This window comes from Heptranchias perlo, unplaced genomic scaffold, assembly GCF_035084215.1.
Source record: "Heptranchias perlo isolate sHepPer1 unplaced genomic scaffold, sHepPer1.hap1 HAP1_SCAFFOLD_56, whole genome shotgun sequence".
NCBI lineage: Eukaryota > Metazoa > Chordata > Chondrichthyes > Hexanchiformes > Hexanchidae > Heptranchias > Heptranchias perlo.
The window spans coordinates 6150717-6173868 of record NW_027139581.1 but is presented as its reverse complement, the minus strand read 5'-3'; the positions used below and the strand labels follow the sequence as shown (position 1 = coordinate 6173868).

The following is a 23152-nucleotide window of genomic DNA, read 5'->3' as shown; positions in this document are numbered from 1 at the left end:
TAGTGACAGGTGCCTCATTGGGTGCCTTGAACGTCACATGGAATCCGTCGACAGCCCCCTGTAATCTGGGAATCCAGCGATCCTGTGGAACGCGGTAAACCTTTCCCTTTGAGAATCCAGCGATCCTGTGGAACGCGGTACACCTCTCCCTTTGGGGAAATCAGCGATCCTGTGGAACACGGTAGATCTCTCCCTTTGGGGAAATCAGCGATCCTGTGGAACGCGGTAGATCTCTCCCTTTGGGGAATCCAGCGATCGTGTGTAACGCGGTAGACCTCTCCCTTTGTGAATCCAGCGATCCTGTGGAACACGGTAGACCTCTCCCTTTGGGGAATCCAGCGATCCTGTGGAACACGGTAGATCTCTCCCTTTAGGGAATCCAGCGATCCTGTAGAACGCCGTAGACCTCTCCCTTTGGGGAAATCAGCGATCCTGTGGAACACGGTAGATCTCTCCCTTTGGGGAATCCAGCGATCGTGTGGAACGCGGTAGACATCTCCCATTGGGGAATCCAGCGATCCTGTGCAACACGTTCGACCTCTCCCTTTACCGCGCTGGGGACATGTCAAGTTTGATCAACTGGGAAACCGCGCGGAATATCGCGCCCGTGACCTCATGAATCCACTCTCACAGGACTCTGGGTGATTGTGTATCTGTGACCTGATGAATACAGACTCCCGCAGGGCTCTGGGTAATGGTGTATCTGTGACCTGATAAATTCAGACTCTCACAGGGCTCTGGGTGATGGTGTATCTGTGACCTGATGAATTCAGACTCTCACAGGGCTCTGATGATGTTGCACATGTCACCAGGGCCTGACTGAAATGACCCACATGCCACTGACGAGGCCCTGCAGGAAGTAGAAGGTGGCTGAAGGTCCTCTTCTAACATCTCATAGAGGCGGCCGATTGCCTCCTTGCTAAAACGAAGTCTCCACACAGATATCTCTTCCGATAACAATGTGGTTGGTGTGGTGTATATGGACTTTCAAAAGGCGTTTGATAGAGTGCCGCACGGTCGGCTTATGATCACGATTGCGGCCCATGGAACAAAAGGGGCAGTAGCAGCATGGATATAGAATTGAATTTGGGACAGGAAACAGAGAGAAGTGGTGAACGGTTGTTTTAGGACTGGAGGGAGGTGGATAGTGGTGTTCCCCAGTGTGGGTCCTGGGACCACTGCTTTTATTGATATATATTAATGACTTGGACTTGGGCGTGCAGGGCTCAATTTCAAAATTTGCAGATGAAACAAAACTTGGAATGGTCGGAAACAGCGAGGAGGATAGTGATAGACTTCAAGAGGATACACACAGGCTGGTGGCATGGGCGGACACGTGGAAGGTGAAATTTAATGCAGAAAAATGCGAAGTGATACATTTTATTAGGAAGAATGAGGAGACGCAATATAAACTAAAGGGCACAAGTCTAAAACGGGTAGAGGAACAAAGAGATCGGGGGCTTTTTGTGCACAAATCTTGAAAGGTGGCAGGGCATGTTGAGAAACCGTTTCAAAAAGCAATGGGATCCTTGGCTTTATAAATAGAGGCACAAGTACAAAAGTATGGAAGTCATGATGAACCTTTATAAAACACTGGTTTGACCACAACTGGAGTATTGTGTCCAATTCTGGGCACCGCACTTTCGGAAAGATGTGAAGGCCCTGGCGGGGGTACAGAAGAGATTTACTCGAATGATTCCAGGGATGAGGGACTTTAGTTACTTGAATGGACTGGAGCAGCTGGGGTTGTTCTCCTTGAAACAGAGAAGGTTGAGAGGAGATTTGATCGAGATATTCAAAATCATGAAGGGTCCAGACAGAGTCGATAGAGAAGAAGTGTTCCCATTGGTGGAAGGGTCAAGAACTAGAGGACATGGCTTTAAGGCGATTGACAAAAGAACCAAAGGTGAAAAACCTTTTTACACAGCGAGTGGTTCGGATCTGGAATGCACAGCCCGAGGGGGTGGTGGAGGCAGATTCAATCATGGCTGAAAAAATGCAGGGCCACGGGGACAGGGACGAGCTGGAATGTTCTTGCACAAGGCCGGGACATACTCGATGGGACGAATGGCCTCCTTTCGTGCTGAAACCTTTATCTAACGGTATGATGTAAATGGGAGAAGAGTGACAATGAGCACTGTCAAAATGTAACCGAAATAACAACTCGCTGGAGTGCGGTTCGAACCCACGAGAACATAAACCCAGCGGATTTTAAGTAAAACGCTTGAACCACTCGGCCATCCTGTTTACTGTGTTTTTATATAATGTGCTTGAGTGTCATTTCTTCCATCTCTTTGTCAGTCAAGGTCCAGAATGAAATGATGTCGGGAGCAGGGAAAGAGAGACACTCTGAAAAGCGTTGAAGAAGTGACACATTACACATACACATACACAGACAGGTACCCACATGTGTAGGTTGAAACGCAGAAATGAAATCTTTGGAAAGTAAGCTCTGAACGGCTGTCGGCAGGATTCAAAGCTGCGCGGGGAGATCCCAATGGATTTCTAATCGATCGCTTTAACCACATGGCGACGACGACTTGATTTCAGTTCAATGCTGCTCACTACAAATTGCAACGATCCCTCCGTGCTGTAACCTTTCTCTGATGCAAATGGATGAAGAGTGACAATGAGCAGTATCAAAATGAAACAGCTACGAGGAGTGTGGAAACACGCTGATATAAAACAATTGAATTTTAAATCCAACGCCTTAAGCACTAACGATCGTTAGTCTTTAGCTTTTTCCATACCGACAGAAGCTTTTAGAGTCCGTTATGTTTCTTGCTAGTTGACTCTCATTTTCTATTTTCCCTTTCATCATCAATTTCTTGGTCCTCCTTTGTTGAATTCTAAAATGCTCCCAATCCTCAGGTTTACTGCTTTTTCTGGCAACTTTATTTGCCTCTTCCTTTGATTTAATACTATCTTTAATTTATCTTGTTCGCCACGGTTGGACCACTTTTCCTGTTGGGTTTTTGTGCCTTAAGGAATATATATTTGTTGCAGTCTTTCACTATCCTCCTCACTGTTCACTACACTTCCAAGTTTTGTGTCACCTGCAATTTTTAAAATTTTGCCCTGTACACCCAAGTCCAAGTCATTAATATATGTCAAAAAAGCAATGGTCCCAATACCGACCTAAGAGGAACACCACTGTACACCTCCCTCCGTCCGAAAAACTTTCACTTGCAATTGATCTCCAATATTTGATGTGGAAAATACACTGAAAATCTAACTCGGACCATCCCACTTTCCACAATTTAATTTCACTGATATTCCAGCGATTTTAAAACCTGCTCTCTGCCTCACTCTTCACCTCGATTTCAGAACCCGAATAATATGCAAGTAATGAATACGCAGAATCGAGCTGTTTGCAGACCCGGGCTAATTCAGCCGCTCTAAACGGAGAGAAAGAGAGAGAGAGAAATACAGAAAGAAATTTGTTTCCAATATTTGATGTGGAAAATACATTGAAAGACTAACTCGGACCATCCCAGTTTCCTGAATTTAATTTCACTGATATTCCACCGATTTTAAAACTCTCTATTAAGGTCTCTCTCTCTGCATCTCTCTCACCGTATCTCCATCTGTCTCTATCTCTCTCTCTCTCTCTCTTTCTGTCTGTCTCTTTCTATCTCTCTCTCTGTGACTCTTTCCACAACGGCCCGTAAAATAAACTGTCATGAAATTATTCGTTCAGGCGGAATAGTAGAAATCCATTGTTCCTCGATTAGTCGATTGTCGCAATCAGTTGCATAAACCTGTTGATCTGACTTCACCCGCTGAAGAGCATTATCATCGGGGTTTTGCTCGCGGGGTGCGGTGGCCAAGTGGAAAGGCGTCGGTCTTGTAAACCGAAAAGCGCGGGTTCGAACCCCGTCCGTATTTGTTTCAAGCTTGAATTTTTAATGAAATGACCAATTTGATGACAGTTGTTTCACTTTCCACGGGCCACTGTTGAAAGAAGACTCACCGTTCACATTTCCATCTCTCTGTTCGTTCAGATCCAGAATAAAGTGATGTGGGGTGCGAGGAAAAGAGTGATAAAGAGAGACACTCAGAAAGAGAGAGACACTGGGACAGAAAGAGACTCTCTCGGTCTGTCTGAGTCTGTGTCAGTCTCTCTCCCTCCATCTGTCCAATACCCGCAGATTTGAGAATCACAGGGTCAAAGAAGGAAACAGATTGGAGAAAATTGAGCCTGTGTCCTGTTTCAAAACCGAATCCCAGGAAAACGGCTCTGGTGGAATCGTTAAATGGTTCAGGTTTTTCAGACGAGTTTGACCTCCTCCCTGAGATGGCGAGACACGGGGACGTGGGGCGATTAAAAGTCTTCGGAAAAATCATTTCTAAATGGATATTCTCCATCGTGGTGAGATATCCCCCCTGAGCCAGGGATTCAATTCCCCGATAGGGAGGAAGCATTTTTAAGACGCTAACTACAAATTTTACTTCTTTGCCTCACTTCTTCTTCAAAAACGACAGAGAAAAATAGAACAGAAAAATAATGAAACAGGTGATTGTCACTTTCAGAATATTATTGAGCGGAGACTGTTTGGGGACTGAATTCTTGGGGCCCGTCTGTTGCAGAGCACAAATGTGTTCCGATCTGTTTCCTTCTTTGACCCTGTGATTCTCAGATCTGCGGGTATTAGAGAGAGGGAGGGGGAGAGACAAGCAGACACAGAGAGAGAGAGAGAGACAGACAGACAGAGAGAGAGAGACGGAGACAGAGAGAGAGCGACAGAGAGACAGAGACAGAGAGAGACACACACAAAGACTGAACGTGAGACACACATTGAAACATAGAGGGAGAGAGAGAGAGAGAGATTTAACGATTATGCCTCTTTGTGCAATGTGCCTGAGTGTATGTGTACATATAAATGCCGGTGTGTGTAATGTGCCTGTGTGTATGTTTAGTGCTGATGTTCCTTTGAGAGTGAGGTGCGAGCTTGAGGAAGCTTCCCACTCTCCCCTTGTGCGCAAAGCTTTCCAATAAACTTGAACTTTCGTATGGTTTTGCTCCAAAAATTCGAGTCTAAAAATGTTTATATTTGTATGTATGCCTGCGTGTGTAATGCGCCTGTGTGTATGTGTATATATATATATATATATATATATATATATATATGATGCCTGCGTGTGTAATGTGTCTAAATGTGTGTGTGTGTATGTGTGTGTGTCTCACTTTTTCTAAGCTTTTCTGAGTGGGTCTCTCTTTCTCTGTCTTTCTCGCTCTGTCACTCCCTCCCGCTCTCCCCACATCACGTTATTCTGAACCTTGACGAACAGAGAGATGGAAATGTGAAAGGTAAGTCTTCTTTCAATAGTGGCCCGTGGAAACCAGGGTTCAATTTCCCGACCGGGAGGTTACAGTTTTATTGCCTTTAAAAGCTTCACTTTCATTCCTCTTGCAATTTATCTCCAAGTGGAGGTTTACCAGAAAGATCCCACATACAACAATGAAATGGATGGTCAGTTAATCTGCGTTTTGGTGGTGTTCGTTGAGGAAGGAAGGATAATTTCCTTAATAATGGATTCTAGCATTTTCATTTTAGACACACACATACCAGCCATGTACACACGCAGACACTGATACATAGACAGATACTAACACACACACACACACACACAGGTACACTCACTGACAGACAGACACACGTGTAGATTGAACCGCAGAGATGAAAGGTCATCAAACAAATGGTTAAAATAGATTCACTGAAATTTGAATCCTGTTTAACGCCATCTGTGGTGAGTGTCCATTACTGACCCACACCAGTTCTTCGTTACTGTACTGGTGAGTATCACCGCTTATCACGCAAGTGACCGGGGGTTCAATTCTCCAACGGGGAGGTTGCACTTTCGCTGCCTTCAAAAGTTTCACGTTCATTTCTCTTGCAATGTATCACTAATATTTGATGCGGAAAATACACTGAAAGGCTATCACGGACCACGAGGCACCGGACACAACAAAGGCAAACCAAGCCCAGTCGACAATGCAAAGTCCTCCTCACCAACATCTTGGGACTTGTAACAAAATTGGGAGAGCTGTCCCAAGAATAGCCTGACATTGCCATACTCACAGAATCATACCTTTCGGCAAACGTCCCAGACTCTTCCATCACCATCCCTGTGGATGTCCACTCCCACCGGCAGGACAGACCCACCAGAGGTGGCGGTATAGTGATATGCAGTCAGGAGGGAATCCTGAACATTGACTCCGGACCCCATGAAATCTCATGGCATCAGGTCAAACATGGGCAAGGAAACCTCCTGCTGATTACCACCTACCGCCCTCCTTCAGCTGATGAATCAGTCCTCCTCCATGTTGAGCACCACTTAGAGGAATCACTGAAGGTAGCAGGGGCACTCTGGGTGGGGAGCATCCATGTTCATCACCAAGAGTGGCTCGGGAGCACCACTAAGTTAAGCGAATTGCAATGAACTAAATGGTTCAAATAGAGTCACTGAAAATTGGAGCTCATCTTACGCCATCCGTGGTGATTGTCCTTGACCGACTCACGGCAGTTCCTCGTTAGTATCGTCTGTCTAGCGGGAGACCGGGGAGGCCCAACTTTAACCGCTTTTAAAAGACAGAGAAACACTCTGAATTGCGTTGTAAAAGTGAGACACACACAAGCAGACACCCAAACACTCGACCAGATTGAAAAGGAGAGATGAAAGGTTTGAAAAGAAAGCTCTGAACCGTAGTCGGCAGGATTCGAACATACGCGGGGAGAATCCAATGGATTTCGGGACGACGACTTGACCTGTTCGAAATGCTGTTCATATTAAAATTACAAAGATCCATCGCTCTGTAACAGACGAGCATTAAGAATCAGGATGCCTGTGTGGAATGTACCTGTATTTGTGTGTCTCACTTTTTCGAAGCTTTTCTGAGTGAGTCGCCGTTTCTCTGCCATTCTCTCTCTCTGTCACTCTCTCCCGCGCTCCCCACATCACTTTATTCTGGACCTTGATGAACAAAGAGATGGAAATGTGAAAGGTAAGTCTTCTTTCAACAGTGGCCCGTGGAAAGTTAAGCAAATTGTCATCAAATAAATGGTTAAAATAGATTCACTGAAACCTGAAGCGCGTCTGACGCCATCTGTGGTGAGTGTCCTGAATTAGCCCACGGCAGTTCCTCGTTAGTATCGTGGTGAATATCCCCGCCTGTTATGCAAGAGGCCGGGGCTTAATTCCCCGACGAAATATATCAAATCTTATTGCCTTTAAAAGCTTCACTTTCATTTCTGTTGCAATTTATCTTCAACATTGGATGCGTGAAAAAACACTGATAAACTAACTCGGACTATCCCACTTTCCACAATATAATTTCACTGATATTCCAGCGATTTGAAACCTTCCTCTCTGCGTCACCTTGATGACAGAACCACAATAATGAGCATGAAATGAAAGGCAGAGTCGCGTTGTTTTATTTTATTCGTTCATGGGATGTGGGCGTCGTTGGAGAGACCAGCATTTATTGCCCATCCCTAATTGCCCTTGAGAAGGTGGTGGTGAGCTGCCTTCTTGAACCGCTGCAGTCCGTGCGGTGAAGGTTCTCCCACAGTGATGTTAGGAAGGGAGTTCCAGGATTTTGACCCAGCTACGATGAAGGAACGGCGATATATTTCCAAGTCGGGATGGTGTGTGACTTGGAGGGGAACGTGCAGGTGATGTTGTTCCCATGCGCCTGCTGCCCTTGTCCTTCTGGGTGGTAGAGGTCGCGGGTTTGGGAGGTGCTGTCGAAGATGCCTTGGCGAGTTGCTGCAGTGCATCCTGTAGATGATACACACTGCAGCCACTGTGCGCCGGTGGTGAAGGGAGTGAATGTTTAGGGTGGTGGATGGACCTGAGGAACTTCTGCAGCAGTGTCCTGGGGCTGAGATGATTGGCCTTTGGCAACCACTAACCATCTTCCTTTGTGCTCGGTATGTCTTCAGGCACTGGAGAATTATCACCATGATTCACATTGACTTCAATTGTACGAGGGCTCCTTGGTGCTACACTCGGTCAAATGCTGCCTTGATGTCAAGGGCAGTCACTCTCACCCCACCTCTGGAATTCAGCTCTTTTGGCCACGTTTGGACAAAGCCTGTAATGAGGTCTGGAGCCGAGTGGTCCTGGTGTAACCCAAACTGAGCATTGGTGAGCAGGTTATTGGTGAGTAAGTGCCGCTTGATAGCACTGTCGAAGACACCTTCCATCACTTTGTTGATGTTTGAGAGTAGACAGATTGGGCGGTAATTGGCCGGATTGGTTGTGTCCTGCTTTTTATGGAAAGGACATACCTGGGCAATTTTCCACATTGTCGGGTAGATGCCAGTGTTGTACCTGGACTGGAACAGTTTGGCTGGAGGCGCCGCTAGTTCTGGAGCACAAGTCTTCAGCACGAGAGCCGGGATGTTGTCGGGGCCCGGAGCTTTTGTTGTATCCACTGCACTCAGCTGTGAGATACACACGCACGGACACATTACACACACGGAGCCATGTACAAACAGACACTGATACACAGATAGATAATCACACGTACAGTTACACACACTGACAGACAGACACACACGTGTATGTTGAAACGCAGATATGGAAGGTTTGAAAATAAAGCTGTGAACCGTTGTCGGCAGGATTCGAAGCTGCGGGGAGGCCCCAATAGATTTCTGGTCCATTGCCTTCAGCACAACGACTTAACCTCAACTAAAACCTGCTCACTTAAAATGGCAACGACCCATCGCTCTGCAACACACAGGCACCAAGGTTCACTCGGCCTGTGTGTGTAACGTGTATGTTTGTCTCACTTGTTCTGAGCTTTTCTGAGTGGGTCTCCGTTTCTCTGCCTTTCTCGCTCTCTGTCACTCTTTCCCGCGTTCCACATCACTTTATTCCGGACCTTGACAAACAAAGAAATGGAAATGTGAAAGGTAAGTTTTCTTTCAACAGAGGCCCGTGGAAAGTTTGTGTGCAACGGGCCTGAGTGTCACTTCCACGCTTTTCTGAGTGTCTCACATTCTTTCTTTCTCCCTGTCATTTTATCCCCAGCTCCCCACATCATTTTGCTCTGTACCTTGATTAACAGAGTGATGGAATTGTGAAATGTAAGACCTCTTTCAACAGAGACCCATGGAAAGTTAAACAAACTATCATCAAATAAATAGTTTAAAAAGATTGACTGGAACATAAAACATGTCTCAGACCACCTGTGGTGAGAGGACATTCACTTCGTGCATCAGTTCTCCGTTAGTGGGAGCACGCGGAAGACCGAGGTTCAATTGTGCCATTAAAAGTCTCACTTTTATTTTTCTATCCATTTATCTACAATATTGGATGCAGAAAATCTATTGATAAAAGTTTACCACCTTCCCGAAATTAATTGCCCTGATATTCCAGCGAATCTCAGATCTCTCTTCTCTGCTCCACTCTGGCCTTTGAATCTGAAGATTGTGGGTTCAAGCCCCACCCCACCAGAGAGCTGAGCAGAGCAGAAGTTCCCAAACCGGGAACCGTACAAGGTGAGCAAGGGGTCTGAGAAGAGGGAGGCCGGTGAAACTCACAAAACAGGAGATGCCTGCAATACCAATCGTCTCCAGTGGTGGCGCTGCAGCTCTCCCCTCGACTCTCTCAGGTTGATTCAATCACTGTTGCCCACAACAAGAATTTGCATTGATCCAGAGACTTTAACGCAACAAAACGCCCCAAGGCGCTTCACAGCAGCGTAATTGGATAAAACATTGACGCAGAGCCGCAAGACTGGTCTAGTTATCAGCCGTCGCTCAGTGGGCGGCACTCACGGGAGACAGCACACAATCTGTTGAAAGAAGGCATGTCTTTCTCATATTCCATCTCTTTGTTCGTCAAAGTCCAGAATGAAAAGATGTGGGGGGCGGGGGAAAAAGTGACAGAGAGACACTCTGAAAAGCGTTGAAGAAGTGAGACACACGCACAGAGACACAATACACACACACACTGACACAGCAGACACTGATACACAGACAAATAATCACACACACAGGTACACACACTGACAGACAGACACACACGTGTTGGTTGAAACGCAGAAGTGAAAGTTCTGAACCATAGTCGGCAAGACTCGAACCTGCCCGGGGAGACTCCAGTGAATTTTGTATCCATCGCTCGACTGCTTGAGTTTAGCTAAATGCTGCTCACTTAAAATTGCAACGATCCATCGCTCTGCAACAGACGGGCACAAAGAACGACCATGCCTCTGTGTTTAATGTGTGTGTGTCTCACTTTTTCTCAGCTTTTCAGTGTGAGTGTCCGTTTCTCTGTCTTTCTCACAATAGTCCAACGTTCAGTTTGTCTTCTGGATTACCTGCTGCACCTGTGTGTTGACTTTTTGTGTTTCATGTACGAGGAAACCCAGATCCCTCTGTACCGCAGTATTTTGTAGTATTTCTCTATTCAAATAATATTTTCTTTTTTTTTCCTCCCAAAGTGGATGAATTTACATTTTCCCACATTATATTCCATCTGCCAAATTTTTGCCCATTCGCTTAACCTGTCAATATCCCTTTGCAGATTCTTTGTGTCACCCTCACAACTTGTTTTTCCACTTATTTTCGTATCATCAGCAAATTTGGCCACAATACACTCTGTCTCTTCATCCAAGTCATTGAAATATATTGTAAATAGTTGAGGCCCCAGCTCTGATCCCTGTGGGACCCCACTAGTTATAGATTGTCATTTTGAAAATGACCCTTTTATCCCGACTCTATGTTTTCTGTTCGTTAGCCAATCGTCAATCCATGAGCTCTTATCTTGTGCTTGCTCTTCTCTGCGAGGTAAAGGCCAGAAGCAGTGGCTGCAGCGTGGCAGGAAGCGGCAGAAGGCACGGGTGTGTGCAAGCGTGGAGAATAACAAGCAGCAGGGATACCACCTTTTATGTGGCATCTCATCGAATGCCTTTTGGAAATCCAAATATACTGCATCCATTGGTTCCCCTTCATCCACCCTGCCCGTTACTTCCTCAAAGAACTCAAATAAAATTGTCAGACACGATTTCCCATTCATAAAACCATGTTGACCATTTTAGATTGTATTTTGAGTCCGCGAATGTCCTGCCACTGCTTCTTAATAATGAATTCTCGCATTTTCATTTTGCACACACTCGTATTGGTTGAAACGCAGAGATAAAAGCGATGGAAAGAAAAATCTAAACCGTAGTCGGCAAGATTCGAACCTGCGCGGGGAAACCCCAATGGATTTCTAGTCCATCGCCTTAACCACTCGGCCACGACTACTTGTTTAAAAGCCAATGCTGCTCACTTAAAATCGCAATAATCCAGCGCTCTGCAACACAGAGCCACAGAACTGGTATCGGTATCAACCGTCGCTCAGGGCGTCGGATGTTCATGCCAGTCACTCGTTTGTATAGTGGTGGGTATCCCTGGTCGACCTGGCTTCAAGTACACCTGGACGATGAACTTCTTCTACCTTTAAAGTTTTCATTTATCTCCAACATTGGACGTGTGAAAAAACACACATAAAATAACTGAGACAATCCCACTTTCCACAGAATAATTTCACTGATATTTCAGCGATTTTAAATCTCACTCTCCGCGTCACCTCGATGTCAGAACCACGATAATGAGCAAGAAATAAAAGGCAGAGTCGCGTTGTGAACAGACCCGGGCTAATTCAGCACCCCGACGGGGTGATGGGGGCAGATTCAATCATGACTTTCAAAACGGAACAGGATAATTACTTGAAAGGAAAAAATTGCAGCGCTACGGGGATTGGGGAGTGGGACGAGCTGGATTGGTCTTGCACAGAGCCGGCACGGACTCGATGGGCGGAAAGGCCTCCTTCCGTGGTGTTAACTTTCTGTGATTCTGCGATGCAAATGGAAAAGGAGATTCAATGAGCAGTATCAAAATTCAACAGAATAATACATACCAGGAGTGGGGTTCGAACCCACGCGGGTATAAACCCATTGAATCTTAAGTCCAACGCCTTAACCACTCGGCCATCCTGGTCAATTCGCAGTTTTGTTTTATGTGTAATGAACCTGACTGTCACTTCCTCTACGCTTTTCTTTGTCATTAAATAAATGGTAGGAACAGATTCACTGAAATTTGAAGCGTGTCTTCCGCCATTTGTGGGGAGTGTCCATCACCCGCTCACGCCAGTTCCTCGTTAGTGCAGTGCTGAGTATCCCCGTCTGTCAAGCGGTTGATCCAGGTTAAATTCTCCTGTGTCGAGGTTCCAGTGCTGCTGCATTTAAAAGCTTCACCTTCATTGATCTTGCAATTTATCTCCACTATTTGATGTGGAAAATACACTGAATGTCGAACTCGGACCATCCCACTTTCCACAATTTAATTTCACTGATATTCCAGCGATTTTAAAACCTGCTCTCTGCCTCACCCTTCACCTCGTTGTCAGAACCCCAAAAATTTGCAAGTAATGAATACGTCGAATCGAGCTGTGAGAAGACCCGGGCTAATCCAGCAACCCTAAACAGAGAGATAGAGAGAGAAATAGAAAGAAAGGGAAACAGAGAGCGAGACACAGGAAGAGAGACGGAGCCTGAGAGAGGCCCTGATCAGGGCGCAGAGGAGGTTTATCAGAAAGATCCCGCATACAACAGTGAAATGAATGGCCAGTTAATTTGCATTTTGGTGGTGTGAGTTGAAGGAGGAAGTTTAGCTCATTGTCATCAAATAAATGTTTAAAATAGATTCACTGAAATTTGAAGGCTGTCCAACGCCATCTATGGTGCGTGTCCATCACCAGACGACACCAGCTCCTCGTTCGTATCGTGGTGAGCAACCTTGCCTGTTATTCGTTGCACCCGCGGTTCAATTTCCCGACCGGTAGTGGAAACTTTGCTGCCTTTAAAAGCTTCATTTTCCGTCCTGTGCCAGTTCCTCGTTAGTGTCGTGGTGAGGGACAGGGAGAGACAGAGAGAGAAAGGCATCGGAAAGGGCGCAGAGGAGGTTCACCAGAAAGATCTCACAAACAGCAATGAAATGGATGGCCAGTTCATCGGCTTTTTGGTGCTGTTGATTATCGTCCAGTTGTCGAAATTTGCGGACAGCAAGTTCCCACAAACAGCAATGACAGAGAAAAAGGTGCAGAAGGCCGATCGAACAGGCGTGTCAATGAGCTGCATCAAAATGCAACGCAAATAACAATTATCTGAAGTGGGGTTTGAAACCACGCGGATCTGACCCCATGGGATGTTGAACCCAATGCCTTCAGCACGCGGCCATCCTCCTCGCTGAGTTTATAGGGTGGTGAGTGTCCCCGAGTGGTTCAGGCGATGGACTAAAAATCTATTGGGATCTCCGCGCAGGTTCGGATCCTGCCGACTGGGGATCCCATTATCTGCATTTTAACATGCAGCAAACTTCTTGTGGAATTACTCATTCTTTAGTGAATTAAAAATGCCCGGCTTTTAACACCTCGAGTTTTATGCTCATTGGAATTGATCTGCAAGATTTCACAAAATCTACAAAAGAAATAGAACAAAAATGTGCCAAATTATCGATCGTCTGTCTCTCTCTGGATGTTTGAGTCACTCGATGTGCGCATGTCCGTGTGTGTGTGGGCCTCACATTTTCTCCGTTTTTCTGAATGGGTCTCTGTCTCTTTCTTTCTCTCCCTCACTCTCTCCCGCGTTCCTCACATAATTTGACTCTGGACATGATCCAACAAAGAGATGGAAAAGTGGTCGTTCATCTTCTTTCACCAGTGGCCCGTGGAAAGTTAAATAAAGTGTCATGAAGCACCAGGCCGAGTGGTTAAGGACTTAAGATCCAATTGTTTTGCACCCGGGTGAACCCCACTCCCGGTAGCTCTTTAATTTAATCCCGTTACACTTTCATACTGCTCGGTTCCACTCGTTTTACATCTGCATTATGTAATTGTTATTTTGTCATTGCTGTTTGTGGGATCTTGCTGTGCGCATTTTGAAAACCTGGACGACAATCCTCCCTCAATCAACACCACCAAAAAATAGATTAACTGGCCATCCTTCTCATTGCTGTATGTGGGATATTTGTTGTCAGAACCACAATAACAAGCAACAATTGAAACTCTTTAATTTAATCCTGTTACACTTTCATACTGCTCAGTTCCACTCGTTTCCCATCTGTATTATGTACCTGTTACTTTGTAATTGCGGTTTGTGGGACTTTGCTTTACGCATGGCTGGAAACCTGGACGATAATCTTTCCTCAAACAACACCACCAAAAAACAGATTAATTCTTGGTTCTGACAACGAGGTGAAGGGTGAGGCAGAGAGCAGCTTTTAAAATCGCTGGAATATCAGTGAAATTAAATTGTGGAAAGTGGGATGGTCCGAGTTTGTTTTTCAGTGTATTTGTCGCATTCAATATTGCAGATAAATTGCAAGAGAAATGAAAGTGAACCTGTTAAAGGCAGCAAAAGCGTAACCTACTCGTCGGGGAATTGAATCCTGGTCTCCAGTGTGGATTTTTCTCTCTGAATAAACAGATTCCATTGATGAAAATGTGACAGGAACATTCTCTCCAACTCGAATTAAATATAAGACACTTGGAAATCCATGAACACACATTGATAGCCTCATGGTCGCACTGGGTCTGGATATGGAATGGCCGGTTCAAATCACTGGAGAATGACAAGAATCCCATCGTTTTAATTCTGTTTGGGAATCAAATCACTTCTTTAAATTTCTAAAATACAGTATCGAGCAATATAAGAACATAAAATAGGAGCAGGAGTAGGCCATCCGGCCCCTCGAACCTGCACCGCCATTCAATAAGATCATGGCTGATCTTCGACCGCAACTCCACTTCCCGCCCGATCCCCATATCCCTTGATTCCCCGAGAGTCGAAAAAATTATCGATCTCAGCCTTGAATATATTGAATGACTCAGCATCCACAGCCCTCTGCGATAGAGAATTCCAAAGATTCACAACCCTCTGCGTGAAGAAATTCCTCCTCATCTCAGTCTTGAATGGCCGACCCCTTACCCTGAGACTCTGCCCCCTAGTTCTCGACTCTCCAGCCAGAGAAATCAGCCTCTCGGCATCTACCCTGTCAAGCACCCTCATAATTTTATTTGTTCCAATGAAATCACCTCACATTCTTCTAAACTCCAGAAAGTATAGTCCCATTCTACTCAATCTCTCTTCATAGGACAAACCTCTCACCCCAGGAATTAATCTAGTGAACCTTCGTTGCACCGCCTCAAAGGCAAGTATATCCTTCCTTAGATAAGGAGACCAAAACTCTGTGCAGTACTCCAGGTGAGGTCTCACCAATGCCCTATACAACTGGAGTAAGACGTCCTTACTGTTGTACTCCAACCCCCTTGCAATAAACGCCAACATACCGTTTGCCTTCCTCATTGCTTGCTGCACCTGCATAATCACTTTTTTTGTGTTTCTTGTACGAGGACACCCAATTCTCCCTGAACACCAACTTTTACTAGTTTCTCACCATATAAAAATATTCTGATTTTCTATTCTTCCTACCGAAGTGAATAACCTCACATTTCCCCACATTTTACTCGACCTGCTACCTTCTTGCCCATTCACTTCGCCTGTCTATGTCCCTTTGCAGACTCTTTGTGTCCTCCTCTCAGCTTACTTTCCCACCTAGCTTTGTATCAGCAGCAAACTTGGATACATTACACTCGGTCCGTGCATCTAAGTCATGAATATAGATTGTAAATAACTGAGGCCCAAGCTCCGATCCTTGCGGCACCCCACTCGTTACAGCTTGCCAACCTGAAAATGACCCATTTATCCTTATACTCTTTACTGTCCATCAACCAATCCTCCATCCGTGCTAATGGATTACCCAAACTCCATGAACCGAATGTCTTTTGAAAATCCAAATATACGACATCCATTGGTTCCCCTTCAACTATCCTGCTAGTTGCATCCTCAAAAAACTCGAATAAATTTGTCAAACACGATTCCGCTTTCATAAAACCATGTTGACTCTGCCTAATCATATTATGATGTTCTTAGTGCCATGTTACCACCTCCTTAATAATGGATTCCAGCATTTTCCCGACGGCAGAGGTCAGGCTAATTGACGTGCAGCTCCCTGTTTTCTCTCCCCCTCCCTTCTTGAATAGCGGGATAACATTTGCTATCTTCCAATCACTGGGACAATTCCAGAATCTAGAGAATTTGGGAAGATCATAACCGATGCATCGACTATCTCTGCAGCCACCTCTTTTAGAACTCTCGGATGTCGGTCATCAGGTTCAGGGGATTTGTCGGCTTTTAGTCCCATTAGTTTGTCCAGTACTTTTTCTCCAGCGATATGAATTGTATTAAGTTCCTTCCTCTCATTTACCCCTGGTTCCCCATTATTTCTGTTCTGCTTTTTGTGTCTTCCACTGTGAAAACAGAGAAACAAATATTTGTTTAACGTATCTGCCACTTCCTGATTACCTATGAAAATTTCTCCTGTCTCAGCGTCTAAGAGGCCAACGTTTACTTTTGCTGCTCTCTTCCTTTTCACATCGAAACATAGAAACAAAGAAAATAGGGGCAGGAGTAGGCCTTTCGGCCCTTCGAGCCTGCTCCGCCATTCAATACGATCATAGCTGATTCTTTATCTCAATACCATATTCCCGCTCTCTCCCCATACCCCTTGACGACTTCTGTGTCCAGAAATCTATCAATGTCCTTCTTAAATACACTCAGTGACATGGCCTCCACAGCCTTCTGGGTAGAGAATTCCATTGGTTCACCACCCTCTGAGTGAAGAAATTTCTCCTCATCTCAGTCCTAAATGTCCTGCTCCGTTTCCGAGCCTGTGACCCCTCGTTCTGGACTCCCCAGCCAGGGGAAACACCCTCCTTGCATCCAGCCTGTTCAGCCCTGCCAGAGTTGTATGCGTTTCAATGAGATCCCCTCTTATTCTTCTAAACTCTAGTGAATACAGGCTTAGTCGACCCAATATCTCGTCATACGACAGTGCTGCTATCCCAAGAATCAGTCTGGTGAAACTTCGCTGCACTCCCTCCATGGCAAGTATATCCTTTCTTCGGTAAGGAGGCCAAAACTGCACACAAACAGGTGTGCTCTCACCAAGGCCCTGTATAACTGCAGTGAGACATATTTTCTCCTGTACTCAAATCCACTTGCAATGAAGGCCAACATACCATTTGCCTTCCTAACTGCTTGCTGCACCTGCATGCTTGCTTTCAGTGATTGGTGTACAAGGACACCCAGGTCCTTTTTTACATCAACGTTTCCCAATCTATCACAAGTTAAATAATACTCTGCCTTTCTGTTTTTCCATCCGAAGTGGATAACTTCACATTTATCCACGTTATACTGCACCTGCCATGTATTTGCCCACACAATCAACTTGTCTAAATCGCCTTGAAGCCTCTTTGCATCATCCTCACAACTCACCATCCCACCTAGTTTTGTATCATCAGCAAACTTGGAAATATTACATTTGGTTGCCTCATCCAAATCAGGGGGCCAAAGCACAGATCCTTGCGGTACCCCACTAGTTACCACATGCAACCCCGAAAAAGATCCTTTGATTCCTACTCTCTGTTTCCTGTCTGTTAACCAATTTTCAATCCATGCCAGTATATTAACCCCAATCCCTTGTGCTTTAAGTTTGCACACGAACCTTTTATGTGGGAGTTTCTCAAAGGCCTTCTGAAAATCATAATGCACCAAATCAATTGGTTTCCCCCTTATCAATCCTACCAGTTACACCCTCAAAAACCTCCAGTAGGTTTGTCAAACAAGATTTCCCTTTCGTAAATCCATGTTGACTTTGTCTAATCCCATTGATACTTTCGAAGTGTCCTGTTATCATATCCTTTATAATAGACTCGAAGTGAGACACACACGCAGACACAATACACACACACTGACACAGCAGACACTGATACACATGCGGACTCTCACACACACCGATACACACACTGACAGACAGATGTAGGTTGAAACGCAGATGTGAGGGGTCTGAAAAGAAAGTTGTGAACCATAGTCGGCAGGAATTCGAACCTGCACGGGGAGACCCCAGTGAATTTTTTTATCCATCGCCCTAAACAACCCCCGCCACGACTGCTTGAGTTTAGCTCAATGTTACTCACTGAAAACTGCCACGATCCATCGCTCTGCAACAGACGGGCACCAAGAACGACCATGTCTCTGTGTGTAATGTGTGTGTGTCTCACTTTTTCTAAGCTTTTCTGTGTGAGTGTCCGTTTCTCTGTCTTTCTCTCAATAGTCCAATGTTCCGTTTGTCTTCTGGATTACCTGCTGCACCCGCATGTTGACTTTTTGCGTATCATGTACGAGGACACCCAGATCCCTCTGTACCGCAGCATTTTGTAGTATTTCTCCATTTAAATAATATTTTGCTTTTATATTTTTCCTTCCAAAGTGGGTGAATTCACATTTTCTAACATTATATTCCATCTGACAAATATTTGCCCATTCGCTTAACCTGTCAATATCCCTTTGCAGATACTTTGTGTCATGCTCGCAACTTGTTTTTCCACTTATTTTCGTATCATCAGCAAATTTGGCCACAATACACTCTGTCCCTTCATCCAAATCATTGATATATAATGTAAATAGTTGAGACCCCAGCACTGATCCCTGCGGCACCCACCAGTTACAGATCGCCATTTTGAAAATGACCCTTTCATCCCGACTCTCTGTTTTCTGTTAGTTAGCCAATCCTCAATCTATGAGCTCTTATCTTGTGCCTGTTATTCTCTGCGAGGTAAAGGCCAGAAGCAGTGGCTGCAGCGTGGCAGGAAGCGGCAGAAGGCACGGGTGGGTGCAAACATGGAGAATAACAAGCAGCAGGGATACCACCTTTTATGTGGCACCTTATCGAATGCCTTTTGGAAATCCAAATAGACTGCATCCATTGGTTCCCCTTTATCCACCCTGCTCGTTACCACCTCAAAAACTCGAATAAAATTGTCAGACACGATTTCCCATTCATAAAACCATGTTGACTGTTCGAGATTGTATTATGAGTCCGCGAATGTCCTGCTCCTACTTCTTAATAATGGATTTTGGCATTTTCATTTTCCACACACTCGCTGAGGTTGAAACGCAGAGATGAAAGGGATGAAAGGAAAAATCTGAGCCGTAGCCGGCAGGATTCGAACCTGCGCGGGGAGACCCCGATGGATTTCTAGTCCATCGCCTTAACCACTCGGCCACGACTACTTGCTCAAATTGCGATGCTGCTCACTTAAAATCGCAATAATCCAGCGCTCTGCAACACAGAGCCACAGAACTTGAACAGGTGTCAGCCGTCGCTCAGGTGGATCGGGTGCTCAGGCGAGTCACTCGTTCGTATCGTGATGAATAACACCAGCTATCAGACAATTAAACCTCGATTCAAATCCACGTGGGACAATGAATTTCTCCTGCCTTCAAAACCTTCGTTTTCATTTGTCTCCAACATTGGATGTGTGAAAAAACACTAATAAACTTACTCGGACAATCCCACTTTCCACAGTATAATTTCACTGATATTTCAGCGATTTTAAATCTTGCTCTCTGCGTCACCTCGATGTCAGAACCACAATAATGAGCAAGAAATGAAAGGCAGAGTTGTGAGCAGACCCGGGCTAATTCAGCACCCCGAGGGGGTGATGGAGGCAGATTCAATCATGGCTTTCAAAACGGAACGGGAGAAGGACTTGAAAGGAAAAAAAATGCAGGGCTCCGGCAATACGGAGAGGGAGTGGGACTAGCTGGATCAGTCTTGCATCGAGCCGGCACGGACTTCATGTGCCGAAAGGCCTCCTTCCGTGCTGTCACCTTTCCATGATTCTGTGATGCAAATGGAAGGAGAGTCAATGAGCAGCAAAAAAATGTGACGGTAATAACAACTACCAGGAGTGGGGTTCGAACCCACGCGGGTATAAACCCATTGGATCTTAAGTCCAACGCCTTAACCACTCGGCCATCCTGGCTCGTCCACAGTTGAGTTTTATGTGTAATATACTTGAGTGTCACTTCTACTACGCTTTTCTTTGTCATCAAATAAATGCTGACAACAGATTCACTGAAATTCGAAGAATGTCCAACGCAACCTGTGGTGAATGTTCATCTCCAGACGACACCAGCTCCTCGTTAGTATCGTGGTGAGTATCCTCGCCTGTTATTCGGGCACCCGTTAGTGTGGTGTTGAGGGACAGAGAGAGTCAGGCATCGGAAAGGGCGCAGAGGAGGTTTATCAGAAAGATCTCACATGCAGCAATGAAAAGGATGGCCAGTTCATCTGCTTTTTGGTGGTGTTGATTATCGTCCAGGTTTCGAAATTTGAGGAAAGCAAGTTCCCACAAACAGCAATGACAGAGTGACAGGTGCATGAGGCAGATGGAACAAGAGTGTCAATGAGCAGCATCAAAATGTAACAGAAATAGGATTCGAAACATCCCAATTACAGAATCAGATGGATTTTGAATCCAATGCCTTGACCACGCGGCCATTCTAACCGTTGAGTTGACTTAATGGTGAGTCTCCCCGAGGGGTTCAGACGATGGACTCGAAATCCATTGGGATCTCTCCGCGCAGGTTCGGATCTTGCCGACTGCGGATCCCATTATCTGCGTTTCAACATGCAGCAAACTTCTTGTGGAATTACTCATTCTTTCGTGAATAAAAAATGCACGGCTTTTAACACCTCGAGTTGTATGCTCATTGGAATTGATCTGCATGATTTCACGGAATCTACGATTGAAATAGAACAAAAATGTGCCAAATGACCGATTATCTGTCTCTCTCTGTATGTTTGAGTCACCCGATGTGCATATTTCCGTGTGTGTGTGTGTGTGCGCCCGCACCTCACACTTTCTCCGTTTTTCTGAATGGGTTTCTGTCTCTTTCTTTCTCTCCCTCACTCTCTCCCGCGTTCCTCACATAATTTGACTCTGGACATGATCCAACAAAGAGATGGAAAAGTGGTCGTTCATCTTCTTTCACCAGTGGCCCGTGGAAAGTTAAGTAAAGTGTCATTCAGCACCAGACGGAGTGGTTAAGGACTGAGATCCAATTATGTGACAGCAGTGTGAACCCCACTCCCGGTAGCTCTTTAATTTAATCCCGTTACACTTTCATACTGCTCAGGTCCACTCGTTTTCCATCGGCATCATATACCTGTTACTTTGTCATTGCGGTTTGTGGGACCTTGTTGTGCGCATGCTTCGAAACCTGGATGATAATCTTTCCTCAAACAACACCACCAAAAAACAGATTAACTGTTGGTTCTGACATCGAGGTGAAGGGTGAGGCAGAGAGCAGCTTTTAAAATCGCTGAAATATCAGTGAAATTAAATTGTGGAAAGTGGGATGGTCCGAGTTTGTCTTTCAATGTATTTTCCGCATCCAATATTGCAGATAAATTACAGGAGAAATGAAAGTGAATCTGTTAAAGACAACAAAAGTGTAACCTCCCAGCCGGGGAATTGAATCCTGGCGTCCAGCGTGGATTTTTCTCTCTCTGAGTACACAGATTTCAATGTTGAAAACGTGACAGGAACATTCTCTCCAACACGAATTAAATATAAGACACTTGGAAATCCATGAACACACATTGATAGCCTCATGGTAGCACTGGGTCTGGATATGGAATGGCCGGTTCAAATCACTGGAGAATGACAAGAATCCTATCGTTTTAATTCTGTTTGGGAATCAAATCACTTCTTTAAATTTTTAAAATATAGCATCGAGCATTATAGGAACATAAGAAGATAAAATAGGAGCAGGAGTCGGCCATCAGGCCCCTCGAGCCTGCACCGCCATTCAATAAGATCATGGCTGATCTTCGACCTCAACTCCACTTCCCGCCCGATCCCCATATCCCTTGATTCCCCGAGAGTCGAAAAAATTATCGATCTCAGCCTTGAATATATTGAATGACTCAGCATCCACGGCCCTCTGCGATAGAGAATTCCAAAGTTTCACAACCCTCTGCGTGAAGAAATTCCTCCTCATCTCAGTCTTAAATGGCCGACCCCTTACCCTGAGACTATGCCCCCTAGTTCTCGACTCTCCAGCCAGAGAAATCAGCCTCTCGGCATCTACCCTGTCAAGCACCCTCAGAATCTTATATGTTCCAATGAAATCACCTCTCATTCTTCTAAACTCCAGAAAGTATAGTCCCATTCTACTCAATCTCTCTTCATAGGACAAACCTCTCACCCCAGGAATTAATCGAGTGAACCTTAGTTACACCGCCTCTGAGGCAAGTATATCCTTCCTTAGATAAGGAGACCAAAACTGTGCGCAGTACTACAGGTGAGGTCTCACCAATGCCATATACAACTGTAGTAAGACTTCCTTACTGTTGTACTCCAACCCCCTTGCAATAAACGCCAACATGCCGTTTGCCTTCCTCATTGCTTGCTGCACCTGCATAATCACTTTTTGTGTTTCTTGTACGAGGACACCCAATTCTCCCTGAACACCAAATTTTACTAATTTCTCAACATATAAAAATATTCTGCTTTTCTATTTTTCATACCGAATTGTAAAACCTCACATTTCCCCACATCATACTCCACCTGGCACCTTCTTACCCATTCACTTAGCCTGTCTATATCCCTTTGCAGACTCTTTGTGTCCTCCTCACAGCTTACTTTCCCACCGAGCTTTGTATCATCAGCAAACTTGGATGCATTGCACTCGGTCTGTTCATCTAAGCCATTGATATAGATTGTAAATAGCTGAGGCCCAAGCTCCGATCCTTGCGGCACCCCACCTGAAAATGACCCATTTATCCGCACTCTATATTCTGTCCGTTAACCAATCCTCTATCCGTGCTAATGGATAATCCCAACTCCATGAACCCTTACATTGTGCAACAACCTTTGATGTGGCATCTTATCGAATGTCTTTTGAAAATCCAAATGTACGACATCCATTGGTTCACCTTTATCTATCCTGCTAGTTGCATCCTCAAAAAACTCGAATAAATTTGTCAAACACGATTTCCCTTTCATTAAACCATGTTGACTCTCCCGAATCATATTATGATGTTCTAAGTGCCCTGTTACCACTTCCTTAATAATGGATTCCAGCATATTCCCGACGGCAAGAGGTCAGGCTAATTGGCCTGTCGTTCCTTGTTTTTTCTCCCCCTCCCTTCTTGAATAGCGGGATAACATTTGCTGCATTCCAATC

General features: G+C 45.1%; 5 non-coding genes across 5 annotated transcripts; 1 reads left to right on the top strand and 4 right to left on the bottom strand.

The window, feature by feature from the left end:
* The first annotated feature begins 3816 nt into the window (after positions 1-3816).
* Positions 3817-3888, top strand: trnat-ugu (transfer RNA threonine (anticodon UGU)). Its single transcript has one exon. It is a non-coding gene; the product is annotated as a tRNA-Thr (tRNA).
* Positions 3889-11176: 7288 nt separating this feature from the next.
* Positions 11177-11258, bottom strand: trnas-aga (transfer RNA serine (anticodon AGA)). The gene has a single exon. It is a non-coding gene; the product is annotated as a tRNA-Ser (tRNA).
* A 652-nt stretch (positions 11259-11910) lies between these two features.
* Positions 11911-11993, bottom strand: trnal-uaa (transfer RNA leucine (anticodon UAA)). Its single transcript has one exon. It is a non-coding gene; the product is annotated as a tRNA-Leu (tRNA).
* Positions 11994-19104: 7111 nt separating this feature from the next.
* Positions 19105-19186, bottom strand: trnas-aga (transfer RNA serine (anticodon AGA)). The gene has a single exon. It is a non-coding gene; the product is annotated as a tRNA-Ser (tRNA).
* A 672-nt stretch (positions 19187-19858) lies between these two features.
* On the bottom strand, positions 19859-19941 carry trnal-uaa (transfer RNA leucine (anticodon UAA)). The gene has a single exon. It is a non-coding gene; the product is annotated as a tRNA-Leu (tRNA).
* Positions 19942-23152: the final 3211 nt, after the last annotated feature.